The sequence below is a fragment of the Coturnix japonica genome, chromosome 1, assembly GCF_001577835.2.
Source record: "Coturnix japonica isolate 7356 chromosome 1, Coturnix japonica 2.1, whole genome shotgun sequence".
Classification (NCBI taxonomy): domain Eukaryota; kingdom Metazoa; phylum Chordata; class Aves; order Galliformes; family Phasianidae; genus Coturnix; species Coturnix japonica.
The window spans coordinates 15,606,827-15,629,405 of record NC_029516.1 but is presented as its reverse complement, the minus strand read 5'-3'; the positions used below and the strand labels follow the sequence as shown (position 1 = coordinate 15,629,405).

General features: G+C 36.5%; 1 protein-coding gene across 8 annotated transcripts in view; it reads right to left on the bottom strand.

Moving 5' to 3' along the window:
- TAFA5 (TAFA chemokine like family member 5) overlaps positions 1 to 22,579 on the bottom strand; it is a 426,646-nt gene that overhangs the window by 74,897 nt on the left and 329,170 nt on the right. For 3 of the 8 annotated variants that reach the window (XR_004306155.1, XR_004306157.1, XR_001552698.2), the window contains one exon: positions 19,707 to 19,826. The exons of the other annotated variants lie outside the window; for them this stretch is intronic. The gene's annotated coding sequence lies outside the window, so the exon portion shown is untranslated. The remainder of the gene's footprint in view (positions 1 to 19,706; positions 19,827 to 22,579) is intronic. 8 annotated transcript variants of the gene reach the window in all.

Here is a 22,579-nt window from a genome sequence, read left to right as displayed (position 1 = left end):
AGTGTTAGCTAAAGAAACACAGAAATGTCTATAACTTTTCTATAAAACTCACAGAGAAAAAACAAAAACAAAAACAAACAAACAAAAAAAACCTGTCCTGGACTTTTAAATAGCTTGTTCAATTTTGCCAATTCCTGCTTTACTCTATTCTCTGGAAGTACTTCCAGGTTTCAGCAACTCCATCTCCCAACTAGTTGATCTTCTTAAATGCTTGTGTTGATATGTTTAGATGTGTTTCTTTTCTTTCTCTTCTCTCTCTCTCCTTATTTATTTATTTTATTTTATTTATTTATTTTTTAATTTTATTTTGGACTTTCCTACTGTGTCCAGCTGCAATAGTGCTTATTTGACTAAAAGTCAGAAGTTGTTTCTTCTTTTCTGAGAGATGCAAGCAGAGGATACGTATATTTAATGTGAGTCATTTCATCAAGAGATAGGAATAAGCCAGGAGGCACTGAAGATTATGTACATTAGCAGGGTTTTGTTGCAGAAAATTCACTTTTCCTATGAATATTTCTAGTCATCTCATAGAGGCAAAATACCACACAACTACATCTGGATAACACAGCTACATCTGGATAACATAGCTCCTCTAACTGAGATGGAATTCTGACTGTACTGATGTGAAGGGAAGGAAAGCCTTCTACTGACTCCTGTGGGAGCTCAGCTTAACACACGGACTCTATACATCTCAAGGGTCTGCCCAATAAATCTTGTTATTGCTCACTGACCTGAACTAATTCAGTATGTTATCACTTACCTAATTATTTTGTGCATTAAATATATACATATCAGTGACAGCTATGCAGACAGTCTTTAAGAAACTCATAAAAACAAACAGTAAATACAGATAGCAAAACAAACAAATAACAAAATCCAAACACTATCAGCAAAGCAACAGTATATGTTAGGAAGCAAACTGAAAACATTTTATTTTTTTTTTCCCTATAAATAAGGATACTAGTCAAGCTATTCAGCAAAGCATAGGCTATTAAAGAAAATGCAAGACATTCTGTCATTTTGCCTTTCAAATGTCACAAAAAGCATACCCTGTACTTTTGTGTGAGAGCTACGTACATGAATCTGCAGTCTTTAGTGATTTCAGGATGACATAAATAACTTACCAGCAAGTTCAGTATATGAAAGCTGTCTCACTTGAGCTTACTGTGGTACAAGGGCTACAGAAAAAAATTCAAAGTTATGGCTATACAGTAATATTCAGAACACAGACTGCATTCTTTATCTTTCTAGGAATCACTCTGATCACATTAACAGCAGGCTAAATTAAATTATGCCTTAAGTAGTATTTACCTTACATCAACTCAGCATTTCTATATCATCTAATACTCAGTTCTACCTAGATCTGCAACCACTTATAATCTTTATCTTTTCTCAGTTTGATCTCAAATTTCCCTGTGATGTTACATACCACTGTGTGTGCTCTGATAATGATACATGGGGAAGCATGAGGTCTGGGAAGAACCATGTTTTTCTTCTGACTGAGCTTCTCTATGATCTGTTTTGCCTAAACTAAATTCCACCTAACTTACAGAAAATATGGTGTTTTTTTTTTTAATTTTTTAAATTTTTTTTTTTTTTTTTTTTTTTTAATGGTTGTTATGCTCTGAAAAGTAATGGAAAGCACAGCGTTAAACTTTAAGGCAGCAACCTAATGGTTATCATCCATATTCTCTGCAGTATATCCACACAGCTTTATGTTCACAACCTGTGACAAGAAGAACTTTCCAATAGCTAGCTCATCTTAGAAGTTTAAATATCAATTTTAAATATTAATTCTTAGATATTTTTAAAGCGTATCAAGGTGGGGTTTTTGTTTTTTGTTTTTTGTTTTGTTATTGCTGTTTTGTTGTGTTTTTTTCCCCCAGCACATTGTACAGTTTAAGCTGAAAAGGACTTCAGATATAATTCAAGATTAAATATTTTAAAACATTACTTTGGTAAACAAGTTAGGTCTCTTCCAAGTATTCATAATGCATATTTAACAACTATTTTAATTAAAGCACATGTATCTCTGTAGTTAACTTGAAACCCACATTTCAATCTGGCTGCTTTATTATGATTTTCAAGTTTTCTGTATGACACGCACATACATTTTGAAAAACAAATATAAATAAAATATGATAGAATAAGCACTGATTAGAACATTTTGGAACTTAATTAACATAACCAATTTGCATGGCATGAATCTGTTAACATCTGTGAATGAAAAAAAAAAATCCCCCAACATCTTTCACGCTATGCAGCTGAAAACAGCCTTTTTTTTTCCTTCATTTGGTGCAATAAGTAAAATAGCATATTTCTTCTCTCATTTAACAGGAAGCCAATGAATGTAATTACTATGTTAACATAGAATGTTAAAAGAGAGAAGATGAAACTATGACTCTAAATAGTTCAAGTTATTTGTTAGCCCAAGATGTAGAACAAGAAATTCCCTCCATCAGACAGTAATTCAGTGGTCTGGAAGGCTCTAAGAAAAATAACCTAGCATTGCCTCCCTCAGCTTTTTTTCACATTTCCTAGTTTCCTTCATCCTAACTGCATGATGGAAATTTAAACAAGAAACAAAATAATAAAAGACATAAAGTTATTAACACATAAGACATGCAGAAGACTCTGAAGTCATTGCTGTAATCAGTGTCCCTTATTAAAACCTAGTTTATTTAAAAGCACATTCATTGCTTTTTTTGTTATTTTTTAACTGGGAAAAAATGGTTTTAGAACCTAAATAAGAAAATAATAAAAGCCTGCCAAGAATTTACATTTATTCTGAAATTTGCTAACTGTTGGCATAAAATGCAATTTTATTACAATTACATTCAAAGTATGCTTGCAGAAAGGTGTGATAAGTATAATCCATTTTACTTCATTTGGAGACTAACAATGAAAGCCCTGCCAAATATGCAACTGTCAGTTTTTTGCTTCAGTTGAATTGTTTTACTCAGTGTCTCTTTGTACGAATAAATCAAATACTGAAGTCTTTGCCTAGGCTAGAAAAGCACCTGCAGTATTGTTCTATGGAGAGTGGTGCATACAAAATACCTACATAGTAACAGACATGAGTTTTTAAATTAGAGCAAGCCTATTTGAAGATTTTTAATCAGACAATTCAGATATTTTTTTCAGGTTTGTAGAGATTCATCCAACAGAATACAAAGCCTTTAAAAATTTGTCTCCTCTGTGAAGGCCTACAAACAAATAACTGTTCACAATGTCTTAATTTGCAGTTCTTTATTTATGGAGACCTACTGAGGCAGCATCCTATCATCCACAAGTTTTTTGTTGTTGTTGTTGTTTTCTTTTCTTTTTTTGCATTTTTTTCCTATATCTTTTTCCCTTGTTACCCATCTGCTCCACAAATAAATGTTTGAGAAATTCTTTCTTGTACTTCAGAAAACCTGACAGAAAATGAATGCAAAACATTCTGTATTTTCAAGCCTCCAAAAAACAAGTGTATCAAAAATAATCTCTCAGATTTCAGTGTTCTCCTTCCTCTGTCGCTATCTCTATCCGTCACCTTGTCCCAGCTACATCCCCTCTGCCACCAGCTGCAAACCTCCTACTCTTCCCACATGTATACATCGAGACACTACCTGAAAGATAATGTTTCCCAGGTGAAGAAAAACATAAATACAGTTATTTACAATATATGACGGCTTTCTAATCCTTCGATGAGTTTGAAACCCAGAACATTGCAGTGTATCCATTTCTTATGAACATCAACAACAATGGGCCAAACAAAAGTTCTCTGTGACCTCTAACTAATTTTAATGGGAATATAATTCCTTACATAAATTAATGAGATATAGTCCTAAATTATTATAAGTCTTGCATTTGCTACAATATATGTTATCAATGACATACAAGATACATAATTCCCACTTACTTTAAGAAGCAGTTTTACTAAAATGATGGTAGAGATGGTTTCTTTTTCTTTGAACTCTTTAATATAAAAATGCTAATAGCAGTACAACCTCCATTGATAACTGCAGGTTACTCTCTACTAATATGCAATAGTATGATATCTTCACCTGAATTTATCACAAAGGAAATACATACAGTAAAGAAAGTAGCAATATACCCTCTTTATGAATGTATGTCTCCTGAAATTCTCAAATCAGCTATGTATTTCTTATGCTTCTAGCATTCTTCATGTTTACCCTAATTGGAGAGAGATTTTGTTTTCAAAGGACTGTAAAAGACAGATCATTCCCTCCAGAAAGAGTAAACCCGTACAGTGACCTAGCCAAGTAAATCAGCTTGCACAGGCTCTACAGGAGGCAGCATGCCGGGAGAGTGGCAGTTCAGTAGACTGGGGAGTCCACTAGCTCCTTGCCCTTTATGAGTTACTAACTCAAATGACCAAACGAATAGCCATTCACTGTAGATGAAAGCTCTGTGATTAGCCCTTATCACAGCTGTTCTATCTTCAGAGGGCTCGGAGTCTTAATGAGATTACATATGTTTAAGATGCTGTTTATGATAAAGCAGCAAGAGTGACTCACATCAAGTCCATCACTGAAAGCAATTCTAGATATACCAGATTCCTGTCTGGGGGCCAATAAAAATTTCACATGAAACCTGCCTGAAAGATGAAATCTGCAACTGGCATACGATACTGCAAGATACACACTTTAGTGAGAAAACAGAAAAGCAATCTAAGATTTTGCATAAAACCATCAATAAAACTTTTGCAATAAACTTCTAAGAGGCCACAGGCATTTTGAGGCAATAGCATTTTTTGCCCCTTTCCAAAGTTCAGTTTCTGCTCCTGTCACCTGCCCCATGGAGTCCTCTCTATGAGCCAGGAGCTGGACAGTCTATCACTTAATGGTAAGGCTATGTGATTTTTTCTTCAGGCATGAAAGATGGCTGGATAAAATTATTTTACTGAAATACATACCACAAACACTAAAATCACAGACAGTTTCCCTGTTTTGATTATTTGTTAATAATCTTTGCTGTAGTTATCTTATTCCTTCTTTTTCTCTTTATTAGTTCCTAATGGAATACCATTTTGAAGGAGAGCCAGAATTCACAGAAGAACAGTAATATTTTTTCCCTATTTTATATTAAGACACTTCAGAACAACCCACTTGGAAATAATATGTGAGCAATATCATCTCTATCTCAAAATCTGGGCTTTAATGAACTTATTTTTGTGGATGTTTTTCATTTACAGCAAAGGTTAAAGTTCTTCTAAAGTGATTACTCATCTACAAGAGAATTTTTGTACACATACTAAGGAAAAAAAGCCAACAAGAAACAGCTGGAAATTATTTACAGAAAATAAAGAAGTAACAGAATGAAAAGAACATCAAAGAGTACCAAATCTTACAAGAATGCAGTGAAAACTCTAGATTTTGTACACATACGGTACAGTTTGTATAGAGCTGTGCAGTGTGAAGAAATATTCGTACTCTGTGCTGATCACAAGAATATTACTGAAGCAAGCTCAATAAATCTTGCTCTTCTATATCTAGTAAGACTCAAAGGAAGCACCATCAACAGCATCAGATAAATTAAGACAAGAGGATTTGCAGCCCTCCTCCCATGGAAAAGGCAAAAACAAAAACAAAATATTTCTCAGTACTTGAACTACAGAATCATTTAGGTTGGAAAGATCAATAAGGTCATCTAATCCAACCATCAACTGCTGCATGTGACCTCAGCATCTTTCTTGCAGTGAGGGGCCCAAAACTGAACACAGTGCTCAAGTTGCGATCACATCAGTGCTGTGTACAGAGGGACACAGTACTTGCTATACTGTCATCTCATTCCTATATGATGTGCTTGAAATCTGCTTCCACACTACTAATTCTGTGTTTTGGTTCATTTCTGCTTCACTTTGTCCTGGATGAGATGGTTGCTGTGAGTGGTGTGTAAGGGTCAAGCCCTCTAAGGTTGGACCATAGCATTGTCCAGATTCAGCTGTGGAGGAGCAGAGTCTGGCTAATTGAGCTTTTCATGTCTACAAAAGAAGCCTGCATGCCTATAGGTACAGATTTAAATCAAAAATATTTCTGATGTTATAATTGGCCACCTCTGCATTTGTAATTAGAAGCTAAACATTAAAAAGGAAATCTTATGTTATGAGAAGATTTATTTGGTAACATTCTCCTCTCTGTATATGGAATTTGAGGGATATTCTTGAACGAACGTACTATTCTTCAACTAATATCCAGAGCAATCATTGTAATTTAATTATTCTACCTTGCTAACTACTTAGAACTTTAATCAGGAATTCACATTTGATGTTGTCATTGCAGTACTATATGTCCTCATTCTTATTGATGCTAGTAAAAATTTCACAACATATACATGATTTGTGAGTAGTTGGTGCCTGAACAAGGTTTCATTAAAAAAAAAAAAAAATAATAAATAAAATCCAACTTTTCATAAAAATCTTGTGATACTTATTATATATTATCAGTGCATCATTTGGTTGACAACTTCTAACTTTGAAAATATGATATTTGTAAAGTCAATCAGTAAAAATCATTCTGGAAAAAAAAAATAAAAAAAAATCCCCAATAACATTACTACTTAACACTCCCAATCTGGTTTCTCATTATGAGGTTTTACAGCCCCTTCTCAGATTATCAGCTTTTGAGCCTGTAGACCCCTTTCAAATATTTTTGATAAACATCTCAAAAACATTAAGATCTGGAATATTTGAAAGCTTGGCAACAGGGAAGAGTAAAAAAAAAAAAAAAAAGTAAATGACAAATTCATGCTTGTTAATGATCCTACTGATGGGAAAGCTTGCAGCTGCAGGGTCAGGCAGCACAAACAGTCTGCTTGTACTGCCAGCTGGTCAAAAATGATTGATAATTTATCCATGGTATTTTGTAGGCAGAAAGGAGAATAGGAATGCTTGAGTGAGGAAGCAGGGAACAAAGAATGGTTCTAGATGCATTTGCAGATCTGACAAGAGCTGCAGGTCTTAGACTACTGCATAACAAGAAGGAAAACCAACCAAAATTGCAGGGAATAAAATGCCAGTTTTTTAGTTCTACTGTTCACAGGACAACCTCATGACTAAAACACTGCACGTTTTGAGTTGTAATGTAACAAATACTGAGTATCAGATAATTTTCACATCTGGTGAATACAAATTATTGCTTTATTTTTCTTTCAGACTGTGTGATTTTGGTTAAGCTTTATAACACTGAATGAAGTTTTCCTTGAAAAGTGACATAAACCCTGATGTGCAGATATTTCACTTGTTACGACCTAGCTATAATACATATAAGCTATGGTGCCAAATTTTTATGCAGTAATTGATTTCGTGGCAGAATTGTTTTTATAAACACTTACATGGCAGAGGTTTTCTGCATATCTTTGCTTGTTTTCCTTTTAAAAACGTGTGTTATTTCTATGCAAATTCCTGGTATTTCAATAATTTTGTTAAGAGCTGACATATGCTTAGTGTTGTGCCTACCAAGAAGAATAACACTCAAGTATAAACTGCCTTGTCAGCAGCTTTTGAAACACTTTTGTAGATGTTTCAAAATGTTTTGTTTCATTTCAAAGTTCATTAATCTGACACATTTAAAATATACACGCATTAAAAACTCTGCATTCTGAGCTTTCATTAAAATGATTATATTGCAGAGAAGGTGGTTTTGTCAGATCCCTCTATTTCCTTCAAATTCACTGTTATGGAGACAACATTTATTAAAGTTAGATTCCAAATTTATTTGCTCAATCAAAAACAAATAAATGTTTAGAACAAAATGCACAGTAAGAGGAAGATCTGATCCAGCTTTCTTTTGATTCCTTAAAAATGAAATCTAAGATATTACTTCTAGGGGATTAAGTGGGAGTGGTTTTCTTTTGCATTAGCAAGTGTACATAAAGATTTCATAATACTCAAATAACAATCCATCAGAGCATCATAACAGTTTCAGTAGTACAGGTAGGAACATTTTCATACTGCCTAGAGCAGAATAGCTGGACAATTATGAAAATACTTGTGACTTATTTCTGTGACAGAAACACAGACATTCAGCAAATAATATACATTGCAATTAGCATTTCTATTAACTAACTTTGTTATTTTCACACACAAACTCATTCATGATGGAATTCCATTTGTTTCAGTAGTTAGTTATGTAGGGAATGAGAAGAAAGAGAAGGCAACAGTTTGTAAAGGAAAAACAGATGAAGGAAATTGTGTTTAATATAAGAACCTTCAGAGAAAAAAGGATGACTTCCATACCTTCGAAATGCAAATACTCTCTTAATCTCCCTGCCCAAATAACAAATGAAACGGAGGTGAAAGAATACTATTCTCATCCAGATCATTAATTTTCTTGGTCTGAGAGCACCAGGGCATGATTTGAATTCAATATAAAGACATGCGAAGTGACTAAAAGTGGGAAAAAAATGCTTGGAATCTGCCTCCTTCAAATGCATTTTTCATCACTCCATGCGACACTGAGGACTCATACCACAACACTTCAGAGATAAGTCTAATACTATAGACCAAGTCATAGAAACACAGAGTATCCTAAATTGGAAGGAGCCCATAGGATCATCAAGTCCAACTCCTGGCTCCACTCAGGACCACCAAAAATGTAAACCCTTTATTTGAAAGCATTGTCCAAACACTTTTTAACTCTTGCAGGCTTAGTACTGTTACTGTACTACTGCCCCGGAGAGCCTGTTCAGTGTCTCATTACCCTCTCAGAGAATAATGTACCATTTGATTGCATATAGTATACTGACTTCAAATTCACTGATTCAAATTTCTTTTTCTTTAGGCAGACAAGATTATGAAGCTTGGCTAAACCAGTAGGAAAATCTCAGAAAGACATAGGCTTTACCTATTTATTAGGGCCACCATCTTCCACATATTAGTCTCATTGTTAGACTATTCATCTAGGGTGCATCTAGGCCTCTTTACTGCAATGAATATTGAAACATCAGGACATTCAGGGAAATACCTAGCATGTGTCCTGAATGAGACTATTTTGTGCTCCTCTTCCAAAAGCTAAGCTACTTTGTAGCAAAGCATTACATATCATGGAGAACAGACAGGATAAGCTGCCCAAGACCTGTAGTTGACCTACCCCTGCAGGGAAAAAAATAGAAGATCTGGAATTATCTCCCTGGTACATGTATGCTTTTTAGAAGTGACATTGACTTGATAATTAAACATGACAAATGAATTTCACTGTCTTCATAAGATACCCAACCTGCCTACATAGCCACTGCAGACAGAAAATTCAGTTTCCTTTTGTCTATCTAAACAGGCATCTACTTCTCTGGATAGCAAAGATGGGCACATTTGCTCATGTCCTTGGCTCAGATACACAGTGCCTAATGATGAATTCAATTCAAAATTCTCAATTCTCAGAAAGAAATCTGACCATATAATTGGTGTCCTATTCCAAGCCTCAGATAGAGACAAATCCAAGGCACAGATGGATTTGAAATTGAGGGGGAATGTAAAAAAACAACAAGAATGGATTCTACAGGTACACTGGTAAGAAAATACAGGCTGAGTAGAGTGTACTTTTCTGATAAATGGGAAGGGAGAACTGCTTCAGCAGATGTGGAAAGGCTTCCTACATCTCTCTCCCTATAACTCTAGGGAGGGTCTAAGGCAGCATCTCCCTCCTACTGTAAGAACACAGCAAGTTCAAGACCACCCTCTGAAATTAAATGTGTACTAGTCTGGATGACATATATCTCAGTGTCCTAAAGGAATTGGTTGATATGTGGTTGTCAAGCAACACTCCATCATATTTGAAGTCCACAGTGACTGGAAAAAGGGAAACATCACTCCCATTTTTGTGCCAGGGAAGATATATTAAGGCACATACAAGATGAGAAGGTGATCCAAGACAGTCAGCATGGCTTCATCAAGGGAAGATATTGCCTGACTAATCTAGTGGCCTTCTATGATGCATGGACAACTTCAGTAGACAAAGAGAGACTGATGTTAACTACCTGGACTTGTGCAAGGTCTTTGATATGCTCCTCGCCATGCTCTTATCTCTAAATTGGAAAAATATTATTTTGAAAGCCGTACTATCCAATGAATAAGGATTTGGTTGGATGGTCATAGATAGAGGGTCATAGTCAATGCCTCTATGTCCAGATGAAAGGCAGTAATCAGTAGTGCCGTCCAGGCACATCTAGAAGAACTAAATGACCTTTAAGGTCATTTCCAACTGAAGTTGTTCTATGCTTCTGTGATTCTATGATTTGTCCTGTCTTGTGGTCAAAATGAGAAATTCTCTCAACTGGCTAGTAATTTCTTTCCCATGCTAGAATTGCACATTAGACTTCTAAACGATTTTTGAGACATAAGATATTCCTCTTTCACCCAAAGCAGCTCTGCACAGTTCTCATCTACAGTAATTCCTTCTGTGCTGATCTGAGGTAGTACAATCCCTGGATATCACCTAGGTTACTTTCAGTCATATGACTCACTTCACATATACGACAAGAAGTTACCTCAGAAGTATGTAAAATTTCATATTTCATTTAAGTATACCTGTGATTAGACAACATAAACATCACAAATCAATCTCATCCTACTTGTCCACACATCTTTCAAATGGGTGATTGAGCTCCTTTGTTGGCTATGTGAAGGGAAAAGAGTTCAGTAGACTGCCTTTACTACCTTAAATATAAGAACTAAATAACATTTTTTTGTATTTATATATTTTTTACATTTTTTATATTTCCATGTCACAGAGTGCATAGTTAAAACAATTTTGTTGTTTTAAAAATTATAAAAAATGTTCTGTAAGAGAAAATATACATCAAGAGATTCTCAGTACTTCATGAGAAACAGAAAGGAAAATGTAGAAAGGAAAAAGACATGAATACAAAAGCCCTCAAGGATGCTGGTCTATGTAGAGATTTACTGACACTCACTTTATTTTGAAACAATCTGTTGGCCATTTTAATATTGTTAATGATTTCAAGGCCATAATAAGGGAGTTTGTTCTGCTGTAAGGAAACATCTTCCACATCACTGTGTGTACTGTTTTCTGTAATTTCACAAAGATATCCTCAACTTACTGCAGAATGACTTGACTGTTCTCATTTGTCACTGCTGCATGTCCAAATTTATTGTGACTGTGGATTTATTCTACTAAAGGCTTAAATCTAGCTACAAGATGGTTAACACTGATGTAATACTGAAATAAATCCCACACCTATCAATACACTTTCAGTCACATAAAAGCATCTGAAACACTACTCCACAGCACAATTCAATAACAAGCTTCTGTAACCAGTGTGCTGTCTGGCTGAACAAACAACAAATCTCTTTGAGAAAAATTATATCTCATGGATTACCCACAGCAGTGTGAGAGTATCACAACTCTTCCCCTCATATGCTTTGTGCATTATCTTACTGAGACTTTTATAAAGATGTTAAAATATAATAATGCTTGAACTGGGAAAGACCTGTCTTATTAGCTAATGTATTTCATATCCTATCAGTAAAAAACACTTTTGAAGACTTTGATCTAGTTAGCTTCAACAGTTTGGAGTTTTGGTTTGGACAAAATATCCCACGGCTTAAAAGACCGAAATGTTTGTTTGTTTGTTTGTTTTCTAAATCTTTCTCTATCCATACTTTTGTCTCCACAGGCCAGTTTATATGATTCCTCTCCCTCTATGATTTAATGGTGTTGAATTAGTCACAGATTGTTACTGGCTTCATTTCTGGCTCCCTCTTTAGCTCAACAAATGTAATGTTTTACATAATTCTACATAGACAAGTCTACATTAGTTTGATTATTCTTTTATGATTTTCCTGTATGTATCTACATGTCTACAGAAGCTATTATCAGCTACATTTTAGCGCAGGGGTTTTTATGCTACCTGACAAATCTAATGAGATCTTTCTTAAATTCCATTTAAGTTTTAGTTTAGTCGTATTTTAGTTTCCACTGGAAGTATCTACATTAAAATTAAATAATAATAATAATATAAAAAATATTAAACAAAAAAAATCTAGGAGTGGAGACAAAACATGATGCTAAGGTTCATAAACATCTGGATATAAGTTTGCAATACTCAGAAATACCTTGGTTTGAGAAGAAAGGACATCGAGCTCAAACAGTATCTAAGAAGACTGTATCAGCACCTAATTTAAGCCTGAGTTCCAGTAACTCCTAATCTGCTACCAATGTTCAGACCATACATAAGTCACTAGGAAAGCTCTGAACTCATCAAAAAAAAGTAACCAGGGGAGATGTGTCCCTCTCTTACTGGCTTACACGGTGAATCAAAACAGCAGTATGATAATTAGTCAGTGCTTTCTTCTCCTCCAAAAGAACTGTCTTACTAGGTCAAATAGTCAAATTTCTTTTTACTAAGTTTCTGTCTGGACACATAAGTCTTGAATGGCTTCCTGCTCAAATTTCCTAAAGAAGGACTGCAAAGAAACTTCATCTGGAATATGCTCCTGTCCTGTGTGTATGTGGGATTTACACATAATTTGCTTGCTTTCTAAGCAATGGACTGTTAGTGGAAATGTACCAAGTATGCATGTTAGAGTATAAAAGGCTTGCTTAGAAGAACGAGTAGAATATATATGGGATTACACAGCATTATGATCATGATCATTGCAGCAATAAAGAAATCTTCCTGGCACAAGAACCCTGTGTTGTGTTGCAGACTTGTGACATGCAACAACCTCTAGATATGCAATGGCAATATCTTATCTTGCTTCCTTGGTCTCTGCTAAGTAGGTACAGATCTCAGACCTAAAGGAAACACCATACTGGGCCTACATGATTCCCTATGTAAGTGCATCACCTCCTTAAATTTGAGCTGAATCACAGTAACTGGGGCTTTAGTTTTTATTCACATTACGTCTTCAAAATTTACAACTCACCCTGCAGATCTCAGCCTTCTTAGTTACTCACAGAGATTAAATACTTAATTTTCGCTGATGACATTGTGCTGCCCCTCAACACTCCCTATATTTTTATGACTCCTTGGTTCTTTGCAAGTTTTTTTCTGCTGTATTTTCACATGTCTAGCTAGGTCTCAGTTATGTTCCTACAAGAGTCTCTCACTTGCAACATCTTCATACTTTTCTAGCTAACAAAACTCTTCCTGTAAGGAAATATTCTTAACTCTTACATGAAATCCATCTTTCTTTACAGTACCTAAAGATGTCCAAAATCTATTAGTAGAATTAAATATTTCTTCAGAAATCATCCTGTCAACACATTATTCAGAGATGTACTGCATCCCAATTTTTAACTGTGATGTGTGTGTTTATACATGCTTCAATGTAAATGGGGAATGGGGAATAGTAGTAGAGAGGCTGTCTTTAAAATCCTCACTTCAGTACAGTAAAGCGTTCTTTACAGTATACAACATGGGCTTTCAAGCATCTTTCTCCCTCAGATAGTGTACATAAGTGTATTTCATATAAGGGATGTATTTCATGTGTGTTGCATCTTATAGGCAGATCTAGAATTCTTTGTTAATTGTGAATGGATAAGGATAACAACATCAGTGGAAAAAATAAATATCTAGATGTCCTGCAGCCGTTTTTGATAGCCCAATAGACACTGGAGCTCTGTAAATAAAGAAAGACATGCCCCAGAGCTTTTGGGCCATGGTAACTCAAACTTTTCTGCCTCTGGGTTATTCTGGGTAATCTGTTCTGTATCTGCATTAATCTGCAGGACTGTCTTTGGGAGCTGACATCGCTGAAAATTCACCTGGTAAAAACTGATTACTTTTTGTGCATTCCAGCCATTTTCACAAGCACTTACTGCTTGCTCAAATAGAGAGGTCAGGCATGTACAAGCCAGAATGGGATGGGAGGATGATACAAGTGCAATCTGGAATTGGATTACTTCATTCTACCATGAATCTGTACTGTAATATGAAAGACAAAGGTCCTATTTCCCTACATTTTGCTTTTGATTTTACTGACCATCTTCACTGCCTGGTTTGATTTGGATCAAGCATCAGATAATCTTGCTCACTTCCAATTCTGGTCTCAGGTATTTAATGAGACTCTAATGAAAGCATGAAAAGCTGACAACCTGGAGCTCTCACATTATAATGACTCTGTGAGCTGCACTGCCTTCCTGTGTACCCTAGCATGCTCATATATGCATGAGAACAAAAGGAACAGGTGAGAACAAGATCTTACAGACAGGAGTTAATAAGACTGAAAAACATACAAGGCTATCTTTCCCCCAGTGTGAAGAAACTTATATGTGCAGACATACTGCTACTAAGGACTGGAGCTCTGTTCCAGATGCTTAATGAAAATAGTGCAGGGGAATACAGAAAAACAGAAATGTCTGTTATGTGCTGCCTTCCACAGATTTTCAATAACACTTGAGGGCTTAACATCTTTTATGCTTTTGAAACCATTCTTAATAAAATCAAATTAGACCTTTCACAAATCTCTCACCTCCTGGGCCACCTGACCTAGATCAATACCCTCCTGTTAACAGCTATTATGTGCTGTTCGCAGGTCCTCCATCAGTTTCTTGTTGAAATGGCATTTTTCTATGTGACAGGACTATCCGAATTAATTTTCAAGTACAATTTTAGGAAATAATGTGTCAAATTATTGAAAGCCCTATGCTATCACATCTATTTAATTTTCTGTATTCACTCTTTTGTTCAGTTCAAAAATTCAGGCTTGTTTTGCGTGATTTAACAGAAATTTTTGCAAATATTTAAAAAAAAAATGTTCAGAAATGGATAAGCATTTTAAACTGCTTCATATTCTAAAACTTGCACTATTAACATTCGCACTATAAGAAATGGGTGTGTAATATTTTTAACATAACATAAGTTTCTGATGCCAATGGAACATACCAATTTCCGAGCTTCATAGTATTACATTACATTCCCATTATAAACACAATCTAAGCCATATACTCAAGTTCTGTACTGAATTGTTTACAGATTTCTTCCCCACTTACACTTACAAAAAATCTGTTTTTTTTCTTCCACACATGTCATGTACCCTCTTGCCATCTTCAGTTAACTTCTTACCGTGTGTTGTTCTACTTAAAGTGAATCATGAAACTGTAAAAACAAACTTGAGGACTGTTTCCTCAAATAGTTTCTCCCTGCAATCACTTATCAAATGAAAATTGATTTGCTCATATACAAATAAAAAAAATCAGAACATTAAGAAAAATGTCAGTTTATCATGAAGCATAATTTAACCATTATCTTCATATAATTTTATAATTATTGTATAATGATCATAGAATCATTAAGATTGGAGAAGACCTCTAAGACTGTCTAGTCCAACTGGCCATCTGCCACCAATATTGGCCCCTAAAGCATGAACCTAATCATGATGCATTGCAAAGTTAAGGGACATTAAAATAATTTCAAGAAGTTTTTTCTTTGTTTGCTAATTTTTTAAATCAAGACCCAGGTAGAAATTTAGGTACTCATTGAAATACAATTTTTAAAGCTTTGCATATACATTAACACTTCAGATGTCTAGAATTTTGTGCAGACATCTTCAGTTTGTAGCCCACAGACCTGCAGGAACAACTCACACTGTAGCAACCCCCTGCCTTGAACCATGATGGTGGTAGCTCTTCTTGCCGAACAGCCCAGCCCTTCAGTACTGACCGAACACTTGTATGTTAGTAAGCCCATCTGGGCTGAAGCCAGGGTACAGGTTGCAGTGTAGTGCCAGCTCAAATTATGGAAAATAAGTTTATGGATTTTTTTAAGTTTATGGAATTTGAGAACAACTTTCAAGACTGCCAACAAAAAAAATGATTTTTTTTTATTTGTGACTCTATTTTCAGTTAACATAAATACACTACATGCAAATTTTCAAATGGAATAAATAGTGTTGCAGTCAACAATTTGATCAAGTCTCTACCAGACTTTTGTAAGCCCTCTTTTACCAGAGAGAAATATCCCTCACTTCACAGTCACATCTTATTCATGTCATTGCTTTTGGCAGTATGTATATTTGTGAACAACTGTTTTCAAGGATGAAGCACAGGAAGAATAAAATTTCATCAAAAATCTCTGACAAACACCTGGAGAGCTTACTACATGTTACAACCACCACCACCAAACCAGACTGATTTATTAGTTTAACAAAAACAAAGTCAAATATCCCACTAGTTTTATGGTTTCGTTGCCTTGTTAAATGTTTCAATTAAAAAAATTATATATGTTTTATCACCTATACCCTGAAAGTAATGCCTTCTATTTTATGATGTCAGTCCTCAATGTCAGAGGCAGATGTTTGTGGTATGGCCATAGAGTGGTTGCCAACAACTAGATCAAGTGGTCCAGACTATCTTTGAACACCTGTAGGGGTGGGGCATTAACAACTTCTCTGTGCAATCTGTTCCAGTGCCTCACCATACTTGTAAAATATTTGCTCCTAACATTTAAGTAATTTGCCCCTCTTTTTGTTTCAAGACATTTCCCTGTTGTCCTATCACTATGTGGGCATATAAAAAGTCAGTCCTCTTCCTGTTTATAAGCTCACCTCAAGTATCTAAAAGCTGCAATGAGGTCACCCCAGAGCTTTCTCTTCTCTAGACTGAATTAGCCCAACTCCCACAGCTTTTCTTCCTAAGAGTGGTGCTGCAGTCCCTTGATCATGATTATGGTCCTTCTCTCAACCTGCTCCAATAGCTCCAAATCTTTCTTGTTTTGGGTACCCCAGACCTGCATGCAGTACTCCAGATGGGTCTCAGAAGGGCAAAGTAGAGGATGACAGACACCTCCCTCACCCTGCTGGCCACCACTCACCTAATGCAGCCCAGTTGACTTTCCAGGCTGCAAGAGCACATGGCTGCTTCACATCCAGCTTTTTTTTTTTTTTTTCCCATCCATCGTTTTTGGGGCTAGATTCGATGATCTCTGGAGGTCCCTTCCCACCCCTATATTTCTTGGATTCTGTGATTTTCTTCCACCAGAAACTCAAAGTCCTTCCCTGCATGGTCGCTTTCAATGTGTTTTCTCCCAGTCCGTATACATATCTGGGATTGCTCTGACCCAGGTGCAACACCTTGCACTTTGTCTTGTTGAACCACAGTAGATTCTTGTGTGCCTACTTTTCAAGCCTGTCCATGTCCCTCTGGATGGCATCCTTTCTGTTATATCATCTGTACCACTCAACTTTGTGGCATTTGTAAACTTGCTGAGGGTGCACTTGATCCCACTGTCCATGTTGTTGATAAAGATGCAGAAGAACACTGGTCCCAAGGGTCCCCTATGGGATAAAGCTTTTGACTCGTCTCTACCTGGACAGGCAGCCACTGACCACAAATTTCTGGCTGTGACCATTCAACCAACTCTTTACCCATCAAACAGTCCACCCTTAAGATACATATCTCTCTAATTCAGAAATAAAGATATGGTGTGGGACCATGTCAGTGGACTTGCACAAGACCAAGTAGACATCAATTGGTCTTTGTCCACCAAAGTTATCACTCCACTGTAGGAGGCCACTGTGTTGTTCTTGGTGAAGCCATCCTGAGTGTCTTGGATCATGTCCTCTTCTCACATGTGCCTTAACATAGCTTCTAAGGAACATCTTTTCCATGATTTTCCTAGGCACAGATGTGAGGCTCACGAGTCTGTAGTATTACTGGGAATTCCTTGATTGCTTTCTTAAAAATAGGAGAAATATCTTCCTTTTTCTCTTTCACAGAGGACTTTGTCTGACAGTCATGATTTCTCAGACACGCTGGAGAGTGCCTTGGCAATCAATTCACCCAGTTCCTTCAGTACCATGGGATGCATATTATCTGACACCATAGACTTGTACACATTCAGTCTTATGAGGTGGTCTTGGACTTGCTCTGCACTTACAGTGGGAGGGATTTTGCTCCCTAGACTGTTGCCTAAAGGTTTAGGAAGCCTGACTATCAGTGAAGACTGAGGCAAGGAACTCACAGAGTACCTCAGCCTTCTCTATGTCTTTTGAAGCCACTTCTCCCTTCTTATTTATCAGAAGGGGTTACACTTTCTTTGGTCTTTTTCTTACCAGTGTACTAGTAGAATCTTTTCTTGTTATTATTCTCAGACCTTGTCAAGTTTAGTTTCATCTGTGCCTTGGCTTTCCTGATCCCACCTCTACATGTTCAGATGGCATCCTCATATTCTTCTCAGGACACACATTCTGGTTAGATGCATCCCGTCCAATGTCGACATGTTCAGTCTCTCAAAAGTCCAAAATCATAATACCCCAAACCCTGAGAATGACACCAGCCACACAGCCATTCATTTAACTGATCCATTCTCCCATTAGCTCCTTCTTGATGTCTTCAATGCAGGCCCTAAGCTGTCAGCAAACCACTCTAAAGAGATTATCCAGGCAGCAACTGACTGCCTTAGTGCTCCCCACTGACTAAGACAGTGCCCTTTTTTGGTAGCACTGGTTCTGACTTTTGCCCTTGTTTGGGCAGATTTACTGTGGCTGTCCCTTTTCAGGTCTGAACTGTTATCCAGACCTTTTTCTCTTTACATCCCCAGAGCTTCATATCTGTTGCTTATGGGAATTTCAGGGTCAAGGAGGAGGGTCCTCTTTCTGCTCCAAGGGGAGCATACAGTCTCCTTGTGTGTTTTTGTCATCTGTCTATCTCCTCAGCGCTGGAAGCTTGTTTAGCTTCTTCCTCTTTCAGGGACTTCAGACAGGGCTGTTGGTCTGCCTGTGTCACTGCACAATATCATGAATCAGTCTCTCTTCCACTGATTACTAGATAATTCTGCTCCTAATGATTTCCTCTTGCAACATGGCCACATGTTCAAAAAGTTCATTAAACTGGATGCACATGCACACATGACACCCTCTCTTCCCCCAGATCCTCAGAGGACTTCCTGATTCTGACCTTACAAGATCCCTTCCAACTCGATTTTATGATTCTATGATTTCTGCACAACTGAAAAAAAGACAACAGAGAAGACATTGCTACTCACTAAGGTGCATGTATATGGACTTTGAAGATAGGACATGTGTACTCCTGGTGTCATAGGCTAAATTTAGCCCAAGATTCCAATTCCCCAACAGTCTTGGACATGAATGATAGAAAATTCTGGATCATTACTTCCTAAAAACTTTCATTGGTCTGGGATGAAAGGATAAAACAGCTTACTGAAAAATGACCACTCTAATGTTGGCCTTTATTTAGTGCTCCTGCTTACAATTAGAACAGTGTGAGAACTTGGTAGATGACCTCCTGACAAGTGGGTCTAATGCATCATTTCATAAGTCGACCATCAAGGGGAAAGAAAGGAGCATAATTTGGCACAGCATGCTTGCATCATCCCACTGCTATAATTTCAGCGCTGTCTGAAATCTTATTTTGGTGGGTCTTATGTTCTGGAATGACACAGACTTACAACTGGTGAGATGTCAACAAACTCCCAAAAACAGCTTAACCAAATACAATCAGCTGAGCTGTGGAGATGTGAAATGCACATTTAGAAACACTCAGAGCTGGAATGTGAGTGAAGCTAAGTACAGTAAAGCCAGAGTTATATGAGTATCTAATAAGAACATGAATATCACTAGTAAGGACATAAATAACAGTACTTTCATTTTTAAGAATCTCTGAATTTCTAAAGCTCTTAAAATATTAATTCAGATATCCAAATTCACTAAGATAGATAGCTAAGGACTGTTAATCTTATTTTTACTGCTGGGTAAACTGAGGCAGAGAGGTTCAGTGACTTACCCAAGGCCACAGAGGAAGTCACTGTCAGAGCCGGGATTAGAGCTCAGGAGTTTCTGGCTCCCAGTCCCAAGCTCAGACCACTAGACCATGGCCTCAGGACATTTCCAGCTGGTCTTCAGTCTAAAAAAAAGTAAATTCTCAAGTATGTTACAAGTATGTAACATATATATTTATTTACTTAGAATGTAATGGTATGAACTAGAACAGGTTGTTCATAAGTCAATGATGAAAAGAAAACCAGTATTCACTGATTTATTGTTATCATACATCTGTGTATGATCAGGCTTTACAAAAAATAATAAAAAAAAAAATTAAAAAAAATCTTGATTAAGTTGTAGCCAATAAGAACCGCTGTCGTATTTCTCAGAATAAAGAACAAATTGCTTTTCCAACCCAGCCAGCATGTCATTTATATTAATGACGAGGAATGCTAAGTTGCTCTGTGTGTAAGTAAACTCTATTAAGAAAGTCACGTCCCTTGGTGAAACTAGATCCTTAGTAAATTTTACTAGCTAAGCACTGAGCTCCATGTCAGAGTAATTACACCTTTTATCCACTGTGAGCTCTCTCTTCGCTTCTTCATACTCTTTAATTTCCCACTTCAGCTAATTTAGCAGTACAATCGCAAAGGTTTTAAAAGGTTAGCTACTGAGGAATTGGCGCATGAATGTTCTGTTAAACTCCATGCATTGAAATCACATCATGTAGAAGAAGGAATTAATTAAGTAACAATTAGGTAGTGATGGATCATTGACAACATATATACACTTTGCTGCTAAAATTAATCTCCCCTGTAAAGCTGATACATTCTGAATCTTCTCATTTATACACTGGTAAGATTTCTTTTCTTTTTTTTTTTTTTTCTTTAACTTGACCTATAAAATGGATAAGCTTCTCAACATCATCTGAAAAAATACATTAATTATCACATCTTTCATGGTACTATTGATTGTACATACTATTTTAAAATATAATGTACGTTCTTTAAAAATAAAGAAGAAGGAAGGAGGGAAGGAGGGAAAGGAAGGAAGGAAGGAAGGAAGGAAGGAAGGAAGGAAGGAAGGAAGGAAAGGAAGGAAGGAGGAGGAGGAAGGAAGGAAGGAAAGGAAAGGGCAGGAAGGAAGGAAGGAAGGAAGGGAAGGTAAAAAAGGAAGGAAGAAGAAGGAAGGAGAAAGGAGGGGAAAGGAAAGGAAGAAGGAAGGAAGGAAGGAAGGAAGGAAAGGCAGGACGGAAGGAAGGAAAGGAAGGGAAGGAAGGAAGGAAGGAAGGAAGGAAGGGAAGGAAGGAAGGAAGGAAGGAAGGAAAGAAGGCCAGGGAAAAGAAGGAAGGGAAAGGAAGGAAAGGAAGGTGTAAGGAAGGAAGGAAGGAAGGGAACGAAGGAAAGGAAGGAAAGAGGAAGGGCAAGGAAGGAAGGAAGGAAGGAAGGAAGGAAGGAAGGAAGGAAGGAAGGAAGGAAGGAAGGAAGGAAGGAAGGAAGGAAGGAAGAGACATTGAAATAGTGAGAATAGCAAAAGGGGAAAAATTTTTTAAGGTAGAGGGTATTAAAGTGACCATAAGGACATTTTTTCACATTAAACTATTTAGTATGTTGAAAGTGCTAACAATTCTGTAGTATCCGCAGTTAGCCCAGACAATCCTCGATTCTAAAAGCCTCTTAGCAGATGAAAAATCCTTAGTTCATTCACACCTCATAGATAGGATGACAGGGCAGAAGTGACATCCAGATCCATTTAGAGTATACTTTGATTCTCCTTTGCCTTGCACCTTGTGTAGTCATTTATAGATGTGCAAAGTGAGCACAAAATGGGTATAAGACACTCCTACCCATGTGAGGAGAGAATTCTGATTTTGCTGCATTATTTCCAGAAGTAATTACAAAAAGACTACAGAATTTTGGCACAAACATAAACTAGCAGTTTAAAGAATCTGCGTTCATGCTTTGGAGAAAAAAACTATATCTTATCCTGTTTGCTTGGTAAATTCATAGGAAAAAAATGTTAAACGTTAAATATAACTCAAGAAAATGAAAACATCCATGTTTTGGTAAAAATCATATTGAACTAGAAGTCCTAGATTATAGTCTCAAATATGGTAATCATGCCCTAGACAGAATCTTCACCAGTTCTATAATTTCACATGCTTTTTTTAAACCCAGTTATTCAAAGTTAAACTTACACACAACTATCTGTAAGCAAAACAGCTGGTATTACCACAACAGCTGGTCTCAGTCCATCAGAGTTCAATACTGTTCTGGCATCAGCACAATAGCAAATGATTGTCCTCAGCATTTACCAGAGATCTGTCTGCAATATGATCTACCACCACCATGACAATGTAAGACCTAGTGCCAAACATCTTCATGATACCGATAAATATATTTAGAAAAGGTCTGCAAATATTAGATTAACAAATGTGAGTTAACAAAACAATTAGTTGGGATATAATTAAGGATATAATGTGGCTAAAACTGAAAATATGGTTAAGAATTGTTTCTACTAAACAATACAAATAATGTACAACAATTCATTTAAACATGTTTGGACATGAACTTCCCCATACTTCCTGGTGACCATTTTTCTGTCCCTTCTCTGCACACTGTTAATCTTCCCCATTATAATTAGAGGCTAACGTGGGACTGGTAACTGAGATGTGTATTCTAATCAAAACCAGAAAATACTTGACTGCTTCAGTAGCTTTCGACCTGGGAGTACTGCTAGGAAAAAAAAACAAAAAAACAAAACAAACCAACCAACCAACCAACCAACCAACCAAACCAACAAAAAAAACCCATCAAACATAAAAAAAAAAAACAAAAACAAAAACAACAACAACAAAAAAAAAAAAACCAAAAAAACCAAGGTCTCACAATGTTT